At 55.5% G+C, this 17,311-nt stretch overlaps 1 protein-coding gene across 1 annotated transcript in view; it reads right to left on the bottom strand.

Moving 5' to 3' along the window:
* LOC147669002 (solute carrier family 22 member 15-like) overlaps nt 1-17,311 on the bottom strand; it is a gene marked incomplete at its 5' end in the record, with an annotated part of 58,745 nt that overhangs the window by 17,885 nt on the left and 23,549 nt on the right. The window lies entirely within an intron of this gene.

The following is a 17,311-nucleotide window of genomic DNA, read 5'->3' as shown; positions in this document are numbered from 1 at the left end:
GCAATCGATTAACAAATTCCAATGTTTTTCCTTACTTTCTCTAAAACATGAGTTTTATTTTTGAAAAAAAAAAAAAATCAGCACTGTAGGAGGCTGGCTCTCTAGATAGTGTACTAAAAAGAACAACAATGTGCAGAGTCCAGTGTGTCCTGAAATGGTGCACAGTGCTCTTTCTGTGACAGTGTGGGTGAGCAATTAGGCTTTTTAGAGGGTAGTGCTAAGCAGATTGCTGTCCTCCAAGAAGAAATACATGAGATACACTCAAGGATAAATCTGAGACCAATTTATAAAAATAATATTGATTTTTATGTATATTTTAAGACCAAGAACTTCGATCTACAGTACTTTAGGAGTTATGATTTTTAAGAGTTCGGAAAATATATCACTTGTGTGCGCAATTTCTTAAAAAGCACAGAAACCCAGATAAAATCATGCAATGCTTTCACGAAGTTCACCTTTTCATTTTAGGCCATCAGCAGGACCAGGTACAACGTTCCAACCATAGAAGTTCGGGAGCATCCCAGGTTCAGCCGGGAGCAGGGTGCTGCAGGGGTTGGTAGCTAGTGCACTACGACGAAGGGGGCCACCTGGAAAGGCACTGCACTGGAGGACTTGGAGGTAAGTCTGGTGAGTCCCACTGGAGGTAGGAGGTTGCAAGGGTCTCAGGACCACTAAAGCCTGACTGGTTCATCGTTACCGGGGCTGGTGGGGTCGGGTGCAGAGCAGATAGGTCATCGGGCGATGAGCGTCATTGAAGCCCCCGTGGTCAGGAGCAGGCAACTTGAAGAGGCGCTTTTATGACAGCTGAACACACAAGATGATGGACAGAATGTTGCACAATAGCAAAGCATTCACCCCCAGTCACAGATCTGGGTTTAATCCATCGTTATTTTGCTCACAGAGCCACAGAAGTTCAGACATGTCCATATACAAATCAGTCTGACCCTGTGCCTCATGGGAACAGTCCAGCCCGAACTACCAAGCCATGTCTTCCCTGGACCGGAATCAAGCATCCAAGGACCGGTTTCTGGCTATCAGCCGTCTTCAGCTAGGATAGCTTGACTCGAGTGGCGTAGTGAGCAAGAGACCCACGTCTGGGCATACCCGTCCCACATAGGGTGAACAGCAAAACACACAAGATGATGGACAAAATGTTGCACAATGGCAAAACATTCACCCCCAGTCACAGATCTGGGTTTAATCCATCGCTATTTTGCTCACCACGCCACCCCAGTCAGACATGGCCATATGCAAATCTGTCTTGACCCTGTGCCTCATGGGAACAGTCCAGCCCGAACTGCCAAGCCATGTCTTCCCTGGACCAGAATCAAGCATCCTAGGACCGGTTTGTGGCTATCAGCCGTCTTCAGCAAGGATAGCTTGACTCCAGTGGCTTAGTGAGCACGGGACCCACGTCTGGGCATACCCTTCCCACATAGGGTGAACAGCAAAACACGCAATATGATGGATGGAATGTTGCACAATGGCAAAACATTCACCCCCCAGTCATGCATATGGCCATGTCTGAACTGGGGTGGGTTGGTGAGCAAAATAACGATGGATTAAACCCAGATCTATGACTGGGGGGTGAATGTTTTGCCATTGTGCAACATTCCGTCCATCATCTTGTGTGTTTTTTATGACAGCTGGGCCACTCAGGATGTGGGTCTCGAATTCCCTCGACGGGTGCTTACTTCTGGTATCGCTGGAATCCGGCACAGACTCTTCATCTGGCTGTTTGCTTTTGGGGGTTTGGTACCCCAGGTATTAGTGAGGTGCAGCTCGGAAGCTCCTGATGTCTCCAAACTTGGCAAGGAGACAGATCCGAGTTGTTCGGGTGCGAAAACGTCTACAAACAGTACTCAGTCGGATCGGTGCCTGAGGTGTGCAGCAGCGTAATATCTTCACTACAAAGGAGGTGCTTGGCAATTTTGATGAGGCATGAGGTGCGCCTTCTCAGGTTCAAGAACGACCGGGCATGCTACAATTGTCGAATTCCTTGAGGCAGCAGGCAGGGTTTGGTGCCAATTCTCTTCTGCAGCAGGTCTTCAGTTCTCAGGCATCGAGTCTTCTTTGGCCTGGTGTTGCTCTTCTCCGTTGAATTTTGGTTCCTGGTCTAGGGAGGTCTAAAAACTGAATTTAGGGGCGTTACAGGGGGAGACATGAAGTAGCCAATAGGCTTCCTACCTTTAAGGTGCCTACACTGGATTTTCAGGAGAGAGGTTTAAAGAGCCTGCACTGCTCTAGGGGAGGTGCTGGCTGAGCGTAGACCCTCCTACTCATCTAACCGATTTTACCACCTGGTTTCTTGCCCAATGTGGAGCAGGAACCGGGGGGTTGGCCTTCCCCACTGTCTGTGGAAGCCTGGGCTGAACTTCAAAGGCGGCGTTGCTTTTGAAGCTTCCAAATCTGAAAGGCCAGTCTGGCCTGAAGGAGGTGTGAGCACCTCCGCACTGAGCAGGTTTTGTTTCTGGCCTCTGAGCGCTGGCTCTCACCCCATGAGGTCAGAAACATGTCTGGTAGTGGCAGGCTGGCTATGACTAGCCAAAGGCCACACCAGAGCTGGGTGGGTTGTTAGGGGATCCTCTATAGCATGGGTACTCACAAACTTTCTCTCGGGCCGAATTTACAGTGTGGTTTGTGGCCGAGGGCCGCACCAGTGGAGGCGGGGTCAGTGGGGGAGGGGGAAGGGGCTAGAGAAAAAAAAGAACTGTGACCATGAGGTTGAAACCAGGCCCCTGCAGCGGACGCCTTCGTCCACTGAGCCACCAGAACCGGCATACACACATCTCTCTCTCTCTCTATCTCTCCCTCCCTCTGTCTGTCTCCCTCCCTCCCTCCCTCTGTCTGTCTGTCTGTCTCCCTTCCTCCTTCAGTCTGTCACACTCTATCGCCCTCTCTCTCCCTCCCTCCGTCTCCCTCTCTGTCTCCCTCTCTGTCTCCCTCTCTGTCTCCCTCTCTGTCTCCCTCTCTGTCTCCCTCCCTGTCTCCCTCTCTGTCTCCCTCCCTGTCTCCCTCCCTGTCTCCCTCTCTGTCTCCCTCTCTGTCTCCCTCTCTGTCTCCCTCTCTGTCTCCCTCTCTGTCTCCCTCTCTGTCTCCCTCCCTGTCTCCCTCTCTGTCTCCCTCTCTGTCTCCCTCTCTGTCTCCCTCGCTGTCTCCCTCGCTGTCTCCCTCGCTGTCTCCCTCGCTGTCTCCCTCGCTGTCTCCCTCGCTGTCTCCCTCTCTGTCTCCCTCTCTGTCTCCCTGCCCTCTCTGTCTCCCCCTCTCTGTCTCCCTGCCCTCTCTGTCTCCCTCTCTGTCTCCCTCTCTGTCTCCCTCCCTGTCACCCTCTCTGTCTCCCTCTCTGTCTCCCTCTCTGTCTCCCTCTCTGTCTCCTTCTCTGTCTCCTTCTCTGTCTCCCTCGCTGTCTCCCTCGCTGTCTCCCTCTCTGTCTCCCTCTCTGTCTCCCTCTCTGTCTCCCTCTCTGTCTCCCTCTCTGTCTCCCTGCCCTCTCTGTCTCCCCCTCTCTGTCTCCCTGCCCTCTCTGTCTCCCCTCTCTGTCTCCCCTCTCTGTCTCCCCTCTCTGTCTCCCCTCTCTGTCTCCCCTCTCTGTCTCCCCTCTCTGTCTCCTTCTCTGTCTCCTTCTCTGTCTCCTTCTCTGTCTCCCTCTCTGTCTCCCCTCTCTGTCTCCCCTCTCTGTCTCCCCTCTCTGTCTCCCCTCTCTGTCTCCCCTCTCTGTCTCCCTCTCTCTGTCCCCCTCTCTCTGTCTCCCCTCTCTCTGTCTCCCCTCTCTGTCTCCCTCTCTCTGTCTCCCTCTCTCTGTCTCCCTCTCTCTGTCTCCCTCTCTCTGTCTCCCCCTCTCTGTCTCCCCCTCTCTGTCTCCCCTCTCTGTCTCCCCTCTCTGTCTGTCTCCCCTCTCTGTCTGTCTCCCCTCTCTGTCTCCCCTCTCTGCCTCCCTCTCTCTGTCTCCCCTCTCTGTCTCCCTCTCTCTGTGTCCCTCTCTCTGTCTCCCCTCTCTGTCTCCCCTCTCTGTCTCCCCTCTCTGTCTCCCTCTCTGTCTCCCTCTCTGTCTCCCTCTCTGTCTCCCTCTCTGTCTCCCTCTCTGTCTCCCTCTCTGTCTCCCTCTCTGCCTCCCTCTCTGCCTCCCTCTCTGCCTCCTTCTCTGCTTCTCTACCTCCGTCTGTCTACCTCCATCTGTCTACCTCCGTCTGTCTACCTCTGTCTGTCTACCTCTGTCTGTCTACCTCTGTCTGTCACTCTCCCTCTGTCTCCGTCCCTCTGTCTCCATCCCTCTGTCTCCATCCCTCTGTCTCCCTCTCTCTCTCTCTCTCCCTCTGCCTGTCTCCCTTTCTCTGTCTCCCTATCTCCCCCTAGCTATCTCCCTCTATCTATCTACCTCTATTCATCTACCTCCCTTTATCTCCCTCCCTCCGTCTATCTCTCCCTCTATCTCCCTCCCTCCATCTGTCTCCCTCCCTCTGTCCCTCTCTGTCGCCCTCTCTGTCTCCCTCTCTGTCGGTCTGCCTCGGTCACCCTCCCTCTGTATGTTTCTCTCTGTCTGTCCCCCTTTCTTTGTCTCCCTCTCTCTATCTTCCTCCCTCCCTCCCTCTATCTCCCTATCTCCTTCTATCTCCCTCCCTCTGTCTCCCTCCCTCTATCTCCCTCCCTCTGTCGCCCTCCCTCTATCTCCCTCCCTCTGTTATCCTCCCTGTCTCTCTCCCTATATCTCCCTCCCTCTGTCTCCCTCCCTCTATCTCCTTCCCTCCCTCTATATCCCTCCCTCTGTCTCCCTCCCTCTTTCTCTATCCCTCCCTCTATCTGTTTCCCTCCCTCCGTCTGTCTCCCTCCCTCTGACTCCCTCCCTCTGACTCCCTCCCTCTGACTCCCTCCCTCCCTCCAACTCCCTCTCTCTCCCGGTCTCCTTCCCTCTGTCTCCCTCCCTATATCTCCCTCCCTCTGTCTCCCTCTCTCTGTCTCCCTGCCTCTGTCTCCCTGCCTCTGTCTCCCTGCCTCTGTCTACCTGCCTCTGTCTCCCTGCCTCTGTCTCCCTGCCTCTGTCTCCCTGCCTCTGTCTCCCTGCCTCTGTCTCCCTGCCTCTGTCTCCCTGCCTCTGTCTCCCTGCCTCTGTCTCCCTGCCTCTGTCTCCCTGCCTCTGTCTCCCTGCCTCTGTCTCCCTGCCTCTGTCTCCCTGCCTCTGTCTCCCTGCCTCCGTCTCCCCTCTCTGTCTCCCCTCTCTGTCTCCCCTCTCTGTCTCCCCACTCTGTCTCCCCACTCTGTCTCCCCACTCTGTCTCCCCACTCTGTCTCCCCACTCTGTCTCCCCACTCTGTCTCCCCACTCTGTCTCCCCTCTCTCTGTCTCCCCTCTCTCTGTCTCCCCTCTCTCTGTCCCCCCTCTCTCTGTCTCCCCTCTCTCGGTCTCCCCTCTCTCGGTCTCCCCTCTCTCTGCCTCCCTCTCTGCCTCCCTCTCTGCCTCCCTCTCTGCCTCCCTCTCTGCCTCCCTCTCTGCCTCCCTCTCTGCCTCCCTCTCTGCCTCCCTCTCTGCCACCCTCTCTTCCTGTCTACCTCCGTCTGTCTACCTCCGTCTGTCTACCTCCGTCTGTCTACCTCCGTCTGTCTACCTCTGTCTGTCTACCTCTGTCTGTCTATGTCTGTCTACCTCTCTCTGTCTCCGTCCCTCTGTCTCCATTTCTCTGTCTCCCTCTCTGTCTCCCTCTCTGTCTCCCTCTCTGTCTCCCTGCCCTCTCTGTCTCCCCCTCTCTGTCTCCCTGCCCTCTCTGTCTCCCCTCTCTGTCTCCCCTCTCTGTCTCCCCTCTCTGTCTCCCCTCTCTGTCTCCCCTCTCTGTCTCCCCTCTCTGTCTCCTTCTCTGTCTCCCTCTCTGTCTCCCTCTCTGTCTCCCTCTCTGTCTCCCCTCTCTGTCTCCCCTCTCTGTCTCCCCTCTCTGTCTCCCTCTCTCTGTCCCCCTCTCTCTGTCTCCCCTCTCTCTGTCTCCCCTCTCTGTCTCCCTCTCTCTGTCTCCCTCTCTCTGTCTCCCTCTCTCTGTCTCCCTCTCTCTGTCTCCCTCTCTCTGTCTCCCTCTCTCTGTCTCCCCCTCTCTGTCTCCCCCTCTCTGTCTCCCCTCTCTGTCTGTCTCCCCTCTCTGTCTCCCCTCTCTGTCTCCCTCTCTGTCTCCCCTCTCTGTCTCCCCTCTCTGTCTCCCCTCTCTGTCTCCCTCTCTCTGTCCCCCTCTCTCTGTCTCCCCTCTCTCTGTCTCCCCTCTCTGTCTCCCTCTCTCTGTCTCCCTCTCTCTGTCTCCCTCTCTCTGTCTCCCTCTCTCTGTCTCCCTCTCTCTGTCTCCCTCTCTCTGTCTCCCCCTCTCTGTCTCCCCCTCTCTGTCTCCCCTCTCTGTCTGTCTCCCCTCTCTGTCTGTCTCCCCTCTCTGTCTCCCCTCTCTGCCTCCCTCTCTCTGTCTCCCCTCTCTGTCTCCCTCTCTCTGTGTCCCTCTCTCTGTCTCCCCTCTCTGTCTCCCCTCTCTGTCTCCCCTCTCTGTCTCCCCTCTCTGTCTCCCTCTCTGTCTCCCTCTCTGTCTCCCTCTCTGTCTCCCTCTCCGTCTCCACTCTCTGTCTCCCTCTCTGCCTCCCTCTCTGCCTCCCTCTCTGCCTCCTTCTCTGCTTCTCTACCTCCGTCTGTCTACCTCCATCTGTCTACCTCCGTCTGTCTACCTCTGTCTGTCTACCTCTGTCTGTCTACCTCTGTCTGTCACTCTCCCTCTGTCTCCGTCCCTCTGTCTCCATCCCTCTGTCTCCATCCCTCTGTCTCCCTCTCTCTCTCTCTCTCCCTCTGCCTGTCTCCCTTTCTCTGTCTCCCTATCTCCCCCTAGCTATCTCCCTCTATCTATCTACCTCTATTCATCTACCTCCCTTTATCTCCCTCCCTCCGTCTATCTCTCCCTCTATCTCCCTCCCTCCATCTGTCTCCCTCCCTCTGTCCCTCTCTGTCGCCCTCTCTGTCTCCCTCTCTGTCGGTCTGCCTCGGTCACCCTCCCTCTGTATGTTTCTCTCTGTCTGTCCCCCTTTCTTTGTCTCCCTCTCTCTATCTTCCTCCCTCCCTCCCTCTATCTCCCTATCTCCTTCTATCTCCCTCCCTCTGTCTCCCTCCCTCTATCTCCCTCCCTCTGTCGCCCTCCCTCTATCTCCCTCCCTCTGTCGCCCTCCCTCTATCTCCCTCCCTCTGTTATCCTCCCTGTCTCTCTCCCTATATCTCCCTCCCTCTGTCTCCCTCCCTCTATCTCCTTCCCTCCCTCTATATCCCTCCCTCTGTCTCCCTCCCTCTTTCTCTATCCCTCCCTCTATCTGTTTCCCTCCCTCCGTCTGTCTCCCTCCCTCTGACTCCCTCCCTCTGACTCCCTCCCTCTGACTCCCTCCCTCCCTCCAACTCCCTCTCTCTCCCGGTCTCCTTCCCTCTGTCTCCCTCCCTATATCTCCCTCCCTCTGTCTCCCTCCCTCTGTCTCCCTCTCTCTGTCTCCCTGCCTCTGTCTCCCTGCCTCTGTCTCCCTGCCTCTGTCTCCCTGCCTCTGTCTCCCTGCCTCTGTCTCCCTGCCTCTGTCTCCCTGCCTCTGTCTCCCTGCCTCTGTCTCCCTGCCTCTGTCTCCCTGCCTCTGTCTCCCTGCCTCTGTCTCCCCTCTCTGTCTCCCCTCTCTGTCTCCCCACTCTGTCTCCCCACTCTGTCTCCCCACTCTGTCTCCCCACTCTGTCTCCCCACTCTGTCTCCCCACTCTGTCTCCCCACTCTGTCTCCCCTCTCTCTGTCTCCCCTCTCTCTGTCTCCCCTCTCTCTGTCCCCCCTCTCTCTGTCTCCCCTCTCTCGGTCTCCCCTCTCTCGGTCTCCCCTCTCTCTGCCTCCCTCTCTGCCTCCCTCTCTGCCTCCCTCTCTGCCTCCCTCTCTGCCTCCCTCTCTGCCTCCCTCTCTGCCTCCCTCTCTGCCTCCCTCTCTGCCACCCTCTCTTCCTGTCTACCTCCGTCTGTCTACCTCCGTCTGTCTACCTCCGTCTGTCTACCTCCGTCTGTCTACCTCTGTCTGTCTACCTCTGTCTGTCTATGTCTGTCTACCTCTCTCTGTCTCCGTCCCTCTGTCTCCCTTTCTCTGTCTCCCTATCTCCCCCTATCTATCTCCCTCTATCTATCTACCTCTATCTATCTACCTCTCTCTATCTCCCTCCCTCCGTCTATCTCTCCCTCTCCCTCTATCTCCCTCCCTCCATCTGTCTCCCTCCCCCTGTCTCCCTCGCTCCAACTCCCTCTCTACCCCTGTCTCTCCCTGACTTGCTGCCTCTGCCTACCTCTCTCCAACTCCCTCCCTCTCCCTCCATCTGTCTCCCTCCCTCTGTCCCTCTCTGTCGCCCTCTCTGTCTCCCTCTCTGTCGGTCTGCCTCGGTCACCCTCCCTCTGTATGTTTCTCTCGGTCTGTCTCCCTTTCTTTGTCTCCCTCTCTCTATCTTCCTCCCTCCCTCCCTCCCTCTATCTCCCTATCTCCTTCTATCTCCCTCTCTCCCTCCCTCTATCTCCCTATCTCCTATCTCCCTCCCTCTGTCTCCCTCCCTCTGTCTCCCTCCCTTTATCTCCCTCCCTCTGTCTCCCTCCCTTTATCTCCCTCCCTCTATCTCCCTCCCTCTGTCTCCCTCCCTCTGTTATCCTCCCTGTATCTCCCTCCCTCTGTCTCCCTCCTTCCATCTCCTTCCCTCCCTCTATATCCCTCCCTCTGTCTCCTTCCCTCCCTCTATATCCCTTCCTCTGTCTCCCTCCCTCTTTCTCTATCTGTTTCCCTCCCTCCGTCTGTCTCCCTCCCTCTGACTCCCTCCCTCTGTCTCCCTCCCTATGTCTCCCTCCCTCTGTCTCCCTCCCTCTGTCTCCCTCCCTCTGTCTCCTTCCCTCCCTCTGTCTCCCTCCCTCTATCTCCCTCCCTCTATCTCCTCCTCCCTCTATATTCCTCCCTCTATCTGTCTTCCTCCCTCTGTCTCCCTCCCTCTATCTATCTCCCTCCCTCTATCTGTCTCCCTCCCTCTATCTGTCTCCCTCCCTCTGTCTGTCTCCCTCCCTCTGTCTGTCTCCCTCCCTCTGCCTGTCTCCCTCCCTCTGCCTGTCTCCCTCCCTCTGTCTGTCTCCCTCCCTCTATCTGTCTCCCTCTATCTCCCTCCCTCCCTCTGTCTCCCTCCCTCTGTCTCCCTCCCTCCGTCTCCCTCCCTCCGTCTCCCTCCCTCCCTCTGTCTCCCTCCCTCTGTCTCCCTCCCTCTGTCTCCCTCCCTCTGTCTCCCTCCGACTCCTTCCATCTGTCTCCCTCCCTCTGTCTCCCTCCCTCTGTCTCCCTCCCTCTGTCTCCCTCCCTCTATCTCCTTCCCTCCCTCTATATCCCTCCCTCTGTCTCCCTCCCTCTGTCTCCCTCCCTCTATCTCCTTCCCTCCCTCTATATCCCTCCCTCTGTCTCCCTCCCTCTATCTGTCTCCCTCAGTCTGTCTCCCTCCCTCTGTCTGTCTCCCTCCCTCTATCTGTCTCCTTCCCTCTATCTGTCTCCCTCCCCCTGTCTGTCTCCCTCCCCCTGTCTGTCTCCCTCCCTCTGTCTCCCTCCCTCTGTGTCTCCCTAACTCACTCCCTCTGCCTCCCTCACACTCCCTCTCTCTCGGTCTCCCTCCCTGTGTCTCTCTTACTCTGTGTCCCCCTCCCTCTGTGTCTCCCTCTCTCTGCGTCTCCCTCTCTCTCCGTCTCCCTCTCTCTCCGTCTCCCTCTCTCTCCGTCTCCCTCTCTCTCCGTCTCCCTCTCTCTCTGTCTCCCTCTCTCTCTGTCTTCCTCTCTTTCTGTCTCCTTCTCTTTCTGTCTCCCTCTCTTTCTGTCTACCTCCCTCTGTCTACCTCCCTGTCTCCCTCTGTCTGTCTACCTCTCCCCCTGACTTCCTCTGTCTCCCTCTCTTTGTCTGCCTCTCTCTGTCTCCCTCCTCCTCCCTTCCTCAGTGTCCCTTTCCCTCCCTCCGTCTTCCTCTCTCTGTCACTGCCTGTCTCGGTCTTTCTCTGCCTCTATCTGTCTCTGTCTGTCCGTGTCTCTGTCTGTCTCTGTCTCTACCTCTCTTTGTCTCTATCTCTGTCTGTCTCTGCCTCTATCTGTCTCTGCCTGTCTCTGTCTCAATCTGTCCCTGTCTCTGTCTCTCTCTCTGTGTCTCTGTCTTTATCGCTGTCTGTCTCTACCTCTATCTGTCTCTGCCTCTATCTGTCCCTGTCTCTGACCCTATCTAGCTCTGTCTGTCCCTGTCTTTATCTGTCTCTATCTCTATCTGTCTCACCTCACCGGGCTCTCACTCCCTGCTGCCCCCCCACCTCACCCGGGCTCTCACTCCCTGCTGCCCTCCCACCTCACCAGGCTCTCACTCCCTGCTGCCCTCCCACCTCACCCGGCTCTCACTCCCTGCTGCCCCCCCACCTCACCCGGGCTCTCACTCCCTGCTGCCCTCCCACCTCACCCGGCTCTCACTCCCTGCTGCCCTCCCACCTCACCTGGGCTCTCACTCCCTGCTGCCCCCCCCCACCTCACTGGGCTCTCACTCCCTGCTGAAAGGCTCTCCCTCCCTGCTGCCCTGCCACCTCACCCGGCTCTCACTCCCTGCTGCCCTCCCACCTCACCCGGCTCGCACTCTCTGCTGCCCTCCCACCTCACCCGGCTCTCATTCCCTGCTGCCCTCCCACCTCACCGGGCTCTAACTCCCTGCTGCCCTCCCACCTCACCTGGGCTCTCACGCCCTGCTGCCCTCCCACCTCACCTGGGCTCTCATTCACTGCTGCCCTCCCACCTCACCTGGGCTCTCACTCCCTGCTGCCCTCCCACCTCACCCGGCTCTCACTCCCTGCTGCCCTCCCACCTCACCCGGCTATCACTCCCTGCTGCCCTCCCACCTCACCTGGGCTCTCACTCCATGCTGCCCTCCCACTTCACCCGGCTCTCACTCCCTGCTGCCCTCCCACCTCACCCGGCTCTCACTCCCTGCTGCCCTCCCACCTCACTGGGCTCTCACTGCCTGCTGCCCTCCCACCTCACCCGAGCTCTCATTCCCTGCTGCCCTCCCACCTCACCCGGCACTCACTCCCTGCTGCCCTCCCACCTCACCCGGCTCTCACTCCCTGCTGCCCTCCCACCTCACCCTGGCTCTCACTCCCTGCTGCCCTCCCACCTCACCCGGCTCTCACTCTCTGCTGCCCCCCCACCTCACTGGGCTCTCATTCCCTGCTGCCCTCTCACCTCACCCGGCTCTCACTCCCTGCTGCCCTCCCATCTCACCCTGCTCTCACTCCCTGCTGCCCTCCCACCTCACCTGGGCTCTAACTCCCTGCTGCCCTCTCACCTCACCCGGCTCTCATTCCCTGCTGCCCTCCCACCTCATTGGGCGCTCATTCCCTGCTGCCCTCCCACCTCACCCGGCTCTCACTCCCTGCTGCCCTCCCACCTCACCCGGCTCTCACTCCCTGCTGCCCTCCCACCTCATCCGGCTCTCACTCCCTGCTGAAAGGGTCTCACTCCCTGCTGCCCTCCCACCTCACCCGGCTCTCACTCCCTGCTGCCCTCCCACCTCACCCAGGCTCTCACTCCCTGCTGCCCTCCCACCTCACCCAGGCGCTAACTCCCTGCTGCCCTCCCACCTCACCCAGGCGCTCACTCCCCGCTGCCCTCCCACCTCACCCGGCTCTCACTCCCTGCTGCCCTCCCACCTCACCCGGCTCTCACTCCCTGCTGCCCTCCCACCTCACCCAGGCTCTCACTCCCTGCTGCCCTCCCACCTCACCCAGGCGCTAACTCCCTGCTGCCCTCCCACCTCACCCAGGCGCTCACTCCCCGCTGCCCTCCCACCTCACCCAGGCGCTCACTCCCCGCTGCCCTCCCACCTCACCGGGTTTATTGGGCAGAGTCTGCAGAAGTGAGGCTATGGTCGTGTAATTTGTTCTAGGTTCAGTAGTACAGAGTGATGAGCAACACTGTTAGGTCTGAGAATTGGGAACAGCTGAAGTGAGCAGGAGGGGCACTTATTGACAGTCAGTCAGTCAAGAAGCTTTTATTACCAGTTAAAAAACATAAAAATACATATATACCCATTTGCAGATAAAAATGAAGATATTTAAGGAATAATGCATTGCAATCTTAAAACATACTATATTCATAAAATGGTTAAAAGGATTGTGAAAATACAAACATAATTTAAAATAGCGCTCACAATGGACAATCCCTTGTGGGATTTGTAGGGAACCTCATATATCACAATGCTAGTGCTACTACAAGAGCGGTAGTTTGAGGACTTTCAATTTTTAGTTTTGCGCACCTTGAGTACCACATGGACAGGAGGAATCTAGCAGTTGCGAACACGGTCAGGTGGGTGTTGTCATATTTGAGAATTCTGAATACCTCCTGATAGTCCCCGAGACCCCTGGACTTGCAAAGTTGGATGATCCATTTGGCTCTTGCCTTAGAATAGGAGGGGCAGAAGAGCAGAACGTGCAGATCTGTCTCTCTGCTGCCCTCACACCCTGGGCAAGAACTCGCTGATTGTGGGGCATTTGACCACTTGTGTGTTGCGGCCCTAAGAGACAATGAACCATGTCTAAACTGGATGAATAGTTTCTTAGCCAGAGGGAGCTGGATAGCATCCAAGAATTTATCAAAATAGGGATGGACCTTGATATCCAGAAAGGTGTTGGTCAACCTACCTGTAGAGGAGTCTGATAATAGGAGTTCCATTCGGTAACGCTTGAGTGCCAAGCTCAAGGTTTCTTGGTAAACAAGACGCAGGTCTCCTCAGGGGAAGACCACATGCCCAAGCCGCCCCCGGACACACCCATGGACCCTTCTCATGCAACTCCTGCAAGTTTGACGGCACCAAGACCAACTCCTCATCCACTAATACCAAACAGAGACCTGACACCAACCACCTTAAATGCATCCTGCTCAACACCCGCTCGGTCCACAGACACGCCATTGACCTCTGGAATCTACTAGACACCATCTCTCCGGACGTCGCCTTCCTAACAGAAACATGGATGAACGCCTCCTCAGCTCCAGACATCACCATTGCCATCCCGGAAGGTTACAAGATCATCCGAAAAGACCGCACCAAGCAAACAGGAGGAGGCATCGCTATCGTCCATAAGAACTCCATCCGCATCTCAACCAGCTCAGATATCAACCTCGCTAGCGCCGAACACCTTCATTTCCAGATCCACACCGACCCCAAGACCACACTCAGAGGCACCCTCCTCTACAGGCCACCAGGACCCTGAGCACAATTCAGTGAAGACATCACTGACTTTATCACCCCACACGCCCTCCCCTCCGAGGATTACATTCTATTGGGAGACCTCAATTTTCACCTGGAAAAAAGCAACGACAGCAACACCACTACCCTGCTGGACAATCTCGCCAACCTCGGACTCAAACAACTTGTTAATACCCCCACTCACCACGCAGGTCACACTCTCGACCCTATCTTCACCTCCAGCAAACATATCTCCTTCAGTCACACCACAGCTCTCCATTGGACGGACCACAGCTGCGTTCACTTTATCTACAAAAAGACCACAACCCACAACCATCCTCAACCTACTCTGCGAAGAAACTGGAACAAAATCACCATCGACCAGATCTCCTCATTGCTTCTTCAAAACCCCCCTGCCCACTCTTCGAACCCCAACCAAGCAGCCATTAACTTCACTCAATGGCTAACCAACAGCGCCGACAGCCTAGCACCCCTGAAAAAACGTCAAATCAAACTAGGCAGCAAAAACGCCCCCTGGTTCAACGATGATCTTAAGAAATCCAAGAAACTCTGTCGCTCCCTTGAGAAGACATGGAAAAAAGACCCAAACACCAGCACCAGGGACGCGTTCAAAAACGCCATCCGCATACACCATTAACTGATCCGAACCGCCAAGAAAGCCGCTTTCAAAGACCGACTTGATAACAACGCCCACAACAGCAAGGAATTATTCAACATCGTCAAAGAGTTTACCAACCCCACTGCCAACTCCAACGACATCACTCCCTCTCAAACCCTTTGCGACTCCCTAGCTTCGTTCTTCCACGACAAAATAGCAGACATCCACAACAGCTTTGACAACCATCCTGGAGACCAACCCACCCTACATTTTGCCGTACCCCCACCCCCCTTGAACATCCTTAATGACTGGAACCCAATCTCCACTGAGGACAACATCGGCCTGATGAACTCCATCCACTCAGGATCCCCCACAGACCCATGCCCTCACCACATCTTCAACAAAGCAAACTCCATCATAGCACCGCACCTCCGAGACATCATCAACTGCTCCCTAAACTCCGCCACCTTCCCGGAAAGTTGGAAACATGCCGAACTCAGCGCCCTTCTGAAGAAACCCACAGCTGACCCCACCGAACTCAAAAACTACCGCCCCATCTCGCTCCTTCCATTCCCGGCCAAAGTCATCGAGAAAGCTGTCAACAACCAGCTCGCCGCCTTCCTCGAAACCAACAAATCCCTCGACTCCTCACAGTCCGGCTTCCGAGCCAAACACAGCACTGAGACCGCACTCATCGCAGCAACAGACGACATTCGAACTCTACTGGACAATGGAGACACAGTCGTCCTCATCCTCCTCGACCTCTCCGCAGCCTTCGACACAGTCTGTCATAGCACCCTGTTACAACGCCTCAGAAACATAGGAATCCAAGGAAAAGCACTGGAATGGATCACCTCGTTCCTTGCCGGAAGAACCCAGAGAGTCCGCCTCCCACCATTCAAGTCAGAGGCCACTGAAGTCATCTGCGGCGTGCCACAAGGATCTTCACTCAGCCCCACCCTCTTCAACGTATACATGAGCCCCCTCGCGGCCATCGCACGCCAACACAACCTCAACATCATCTCCTACGCTGATGACACTCAACTGATCCTCTCACTCACCAAAGACCCTAACACAGCCAAAACAAACTTACATAAAGGAATGAGAGAAGTAGCCGAGTGGATGAAGCTCAGCCGTCTGAAACTGAATTCCGACAAAACAGAAGTCCTTATCCTAGGTACCTCCCCCTCCGCCTGGGACGACTCGTGGTGGCCAGAGTCCCTTGGAAAAGCACCCATCCCGACGGACCACGCACGGAACCTGGGCGTCATTCTGGACTCCTCACTCTCGATGACCAGACAGGTCAACGCCGTTTCATCATCTTGCTTCAACATCCTACGCATGCTCAAAAAAACATTTCGCTGGATCCCCACCGAAACTAGAAAAACGGTCACCCACGCACTGGTTACAAGCCGCTTGGACTACGGAAACACCGTATACGCCGGTACCATCGCAAAACTTCAGAAAAAACTCCAACGCATCCAGAACGCATCAGCCAGACTCATACTAGACATTCCGCGTAAAGACCACATTTCTGGTCACCTGAAAAACCTCCACTGGCTCCCCGTCAATAAGAGGATAAAATTCCGCCTCCTAACCCACGCACACAAAGCACTTTACGAACTTGGACCCGAATGCCTCAACACACGAATTTCCTTCTACACCCCCTCCCGCCAGCTACGCTCCTCCCACCAAGCCCTTGCTGCTGTACCTCGCATCAACAAAACCACCATGGGAGGAAGATCCTTCTCCTACCTGGCAGCCAAAACCTGGAACTCACTTCCCACTCACCTTCGCCTCACTCAGAACCACCTAGCATTCAGAAAGCAACTTAAAACCTGGATATTCGACAAGTAATTCCCCACCCTTCTCCAAGAGCCTTGAGACCCTCTGGGTATGTAGCGCGCTATATAAATCATTTGAATTGAATTGAATTGAACATGTCCCCCATACCAAGAACCTGGCACAGGTGCTTAATGTGGTTTAGCCAGGGGATTTTCCCCACACCCCATCTGGACAGAAGATCCCCCAGGTCCTCCCTTAATCTCGAGTGCTCGGGGGTGGACCAAAGTTGTCTCCAGTACAGCAGGGGACGATTTGAAACAATCTCCTGTATAGGTACCAAACCTAGATCCAACCGTAAGGTGGTCAGGGGGGTACTCGGGGGAAGTCTCAGAAGACGCCTGATAAAACTATTCTCAGAAAGGGATAGAGGGGCGGCGCTGACATGACCCCATAAGTCTGCACCATAAAGCACACCCCCTCTCGCCTGGGCTTTATAGATTTCCACGGGAGGACCCAGCAGTTTAAGAGAGGTCTCGTTAAAGACCTTTAGGATACCGCCAGATGATTGGGCCAACTTCAGGTTAGCCTTAGACCCCCAATCCATTCTATCGTTTAGTGTAACCCCCAAATAATCGAAGGTAGACACTCGATCCAACGCCGTTCCATCCAAGTGGGGTTGAGGACAATTGGATAGTTTGGTATTATAAACCATGAACTTGGTTTTAGAGAGGTTCATCTCTAAGTTCCTCAGTCTGCAGAAGGAGCAGAATGCCTCTAATGTGCACTGAATGCCCATAGATGATTTTGACAATAAAAGGGTGTCATCAGCGAACATTAGGGCAGGTATCTTGCGACCTGCTAAGCTTGGAGAGTCTAGGTCTCTCGCTCCCAGTAGATGTTTTATCAACCCATTGACGAAGAGGGAGAAGAGCGTGGGGGCAAACACGCACCCATGCCTCACTCCCTTTTCCACCGGGAACGGAGCCGACAACTCCCTACTCCTCCCATACCTCACCCTTGCATATGTACCTTGGTGCATACGTTTAAATAGATGGCACAGGTAGGCCGGGGCACCCATCTCAAGTAGTATTGCCCAAAGCTTATCCCCCTGGACCAGGTTGAATGCGGACCGAAGGTCCATGAAGATCAAGTACAAACTACCCGCCCCCAGAGAAACCGTCTTCCAATAGAGCAACCGTAGTCTAAACAGTTGGTCGATAGTGGAGACCTTTGTACGAAAGCCCGCTTGAAGGGAGGTTAGGATGTGATATTCGTCCATCCAACTCTGCAACCTTGTTAGAAGGAAGCGGGCAAATAATTTCTGGAGGACGTCGATCAAACTAATGGGGCGGTAGTTGGCCGGGTCAAGAGGGGAAGCTTTTTTATGGATGGGTATAATTTCTGCACCCAGCCATGTTGGGGGGGATCTCCAAGCCCTGTAGGATAGAATTGAAATAAACCCAGATGTAAGGGGCCCAAACCTTCTGTTCACTCAGGTATAGATCACCAGGGATCCTATCTAGGCCCGGTGCTTTCTCCGAAGTCAGACTTCTGAGGGCCGCCTGGATTTCAAGCAGGGTGCAGGGTAGACAATCAAGACCCGAGCCCTCCAGGTGGACTAGTTCAGGTGTGCTGATTTGGGCAGCTAGATCTATTGGAGATACGGGGTCAC

This window comes from Lissotriton vulgaris, unplaced genomic scaffold (assembly GCF_964263255.1).
Source record: "Lissotriton vulgaris unplaced genomic scaffold, aLisVul1.2 SCAFFOLD_655, whole genome shotgun sequence".
Taxonomy (NCBI): domain Eukaryota; kingdom Metazoa; phylum Chordata; class Amphibia; order Caudata; family Salamandridae; genus Lissotriton; species Lissotriton vulgaris.
Note: the sequence above shows the minus strand (reverse complement) of the source record. Positions and strands in the feature narration are given on the sequence as shown.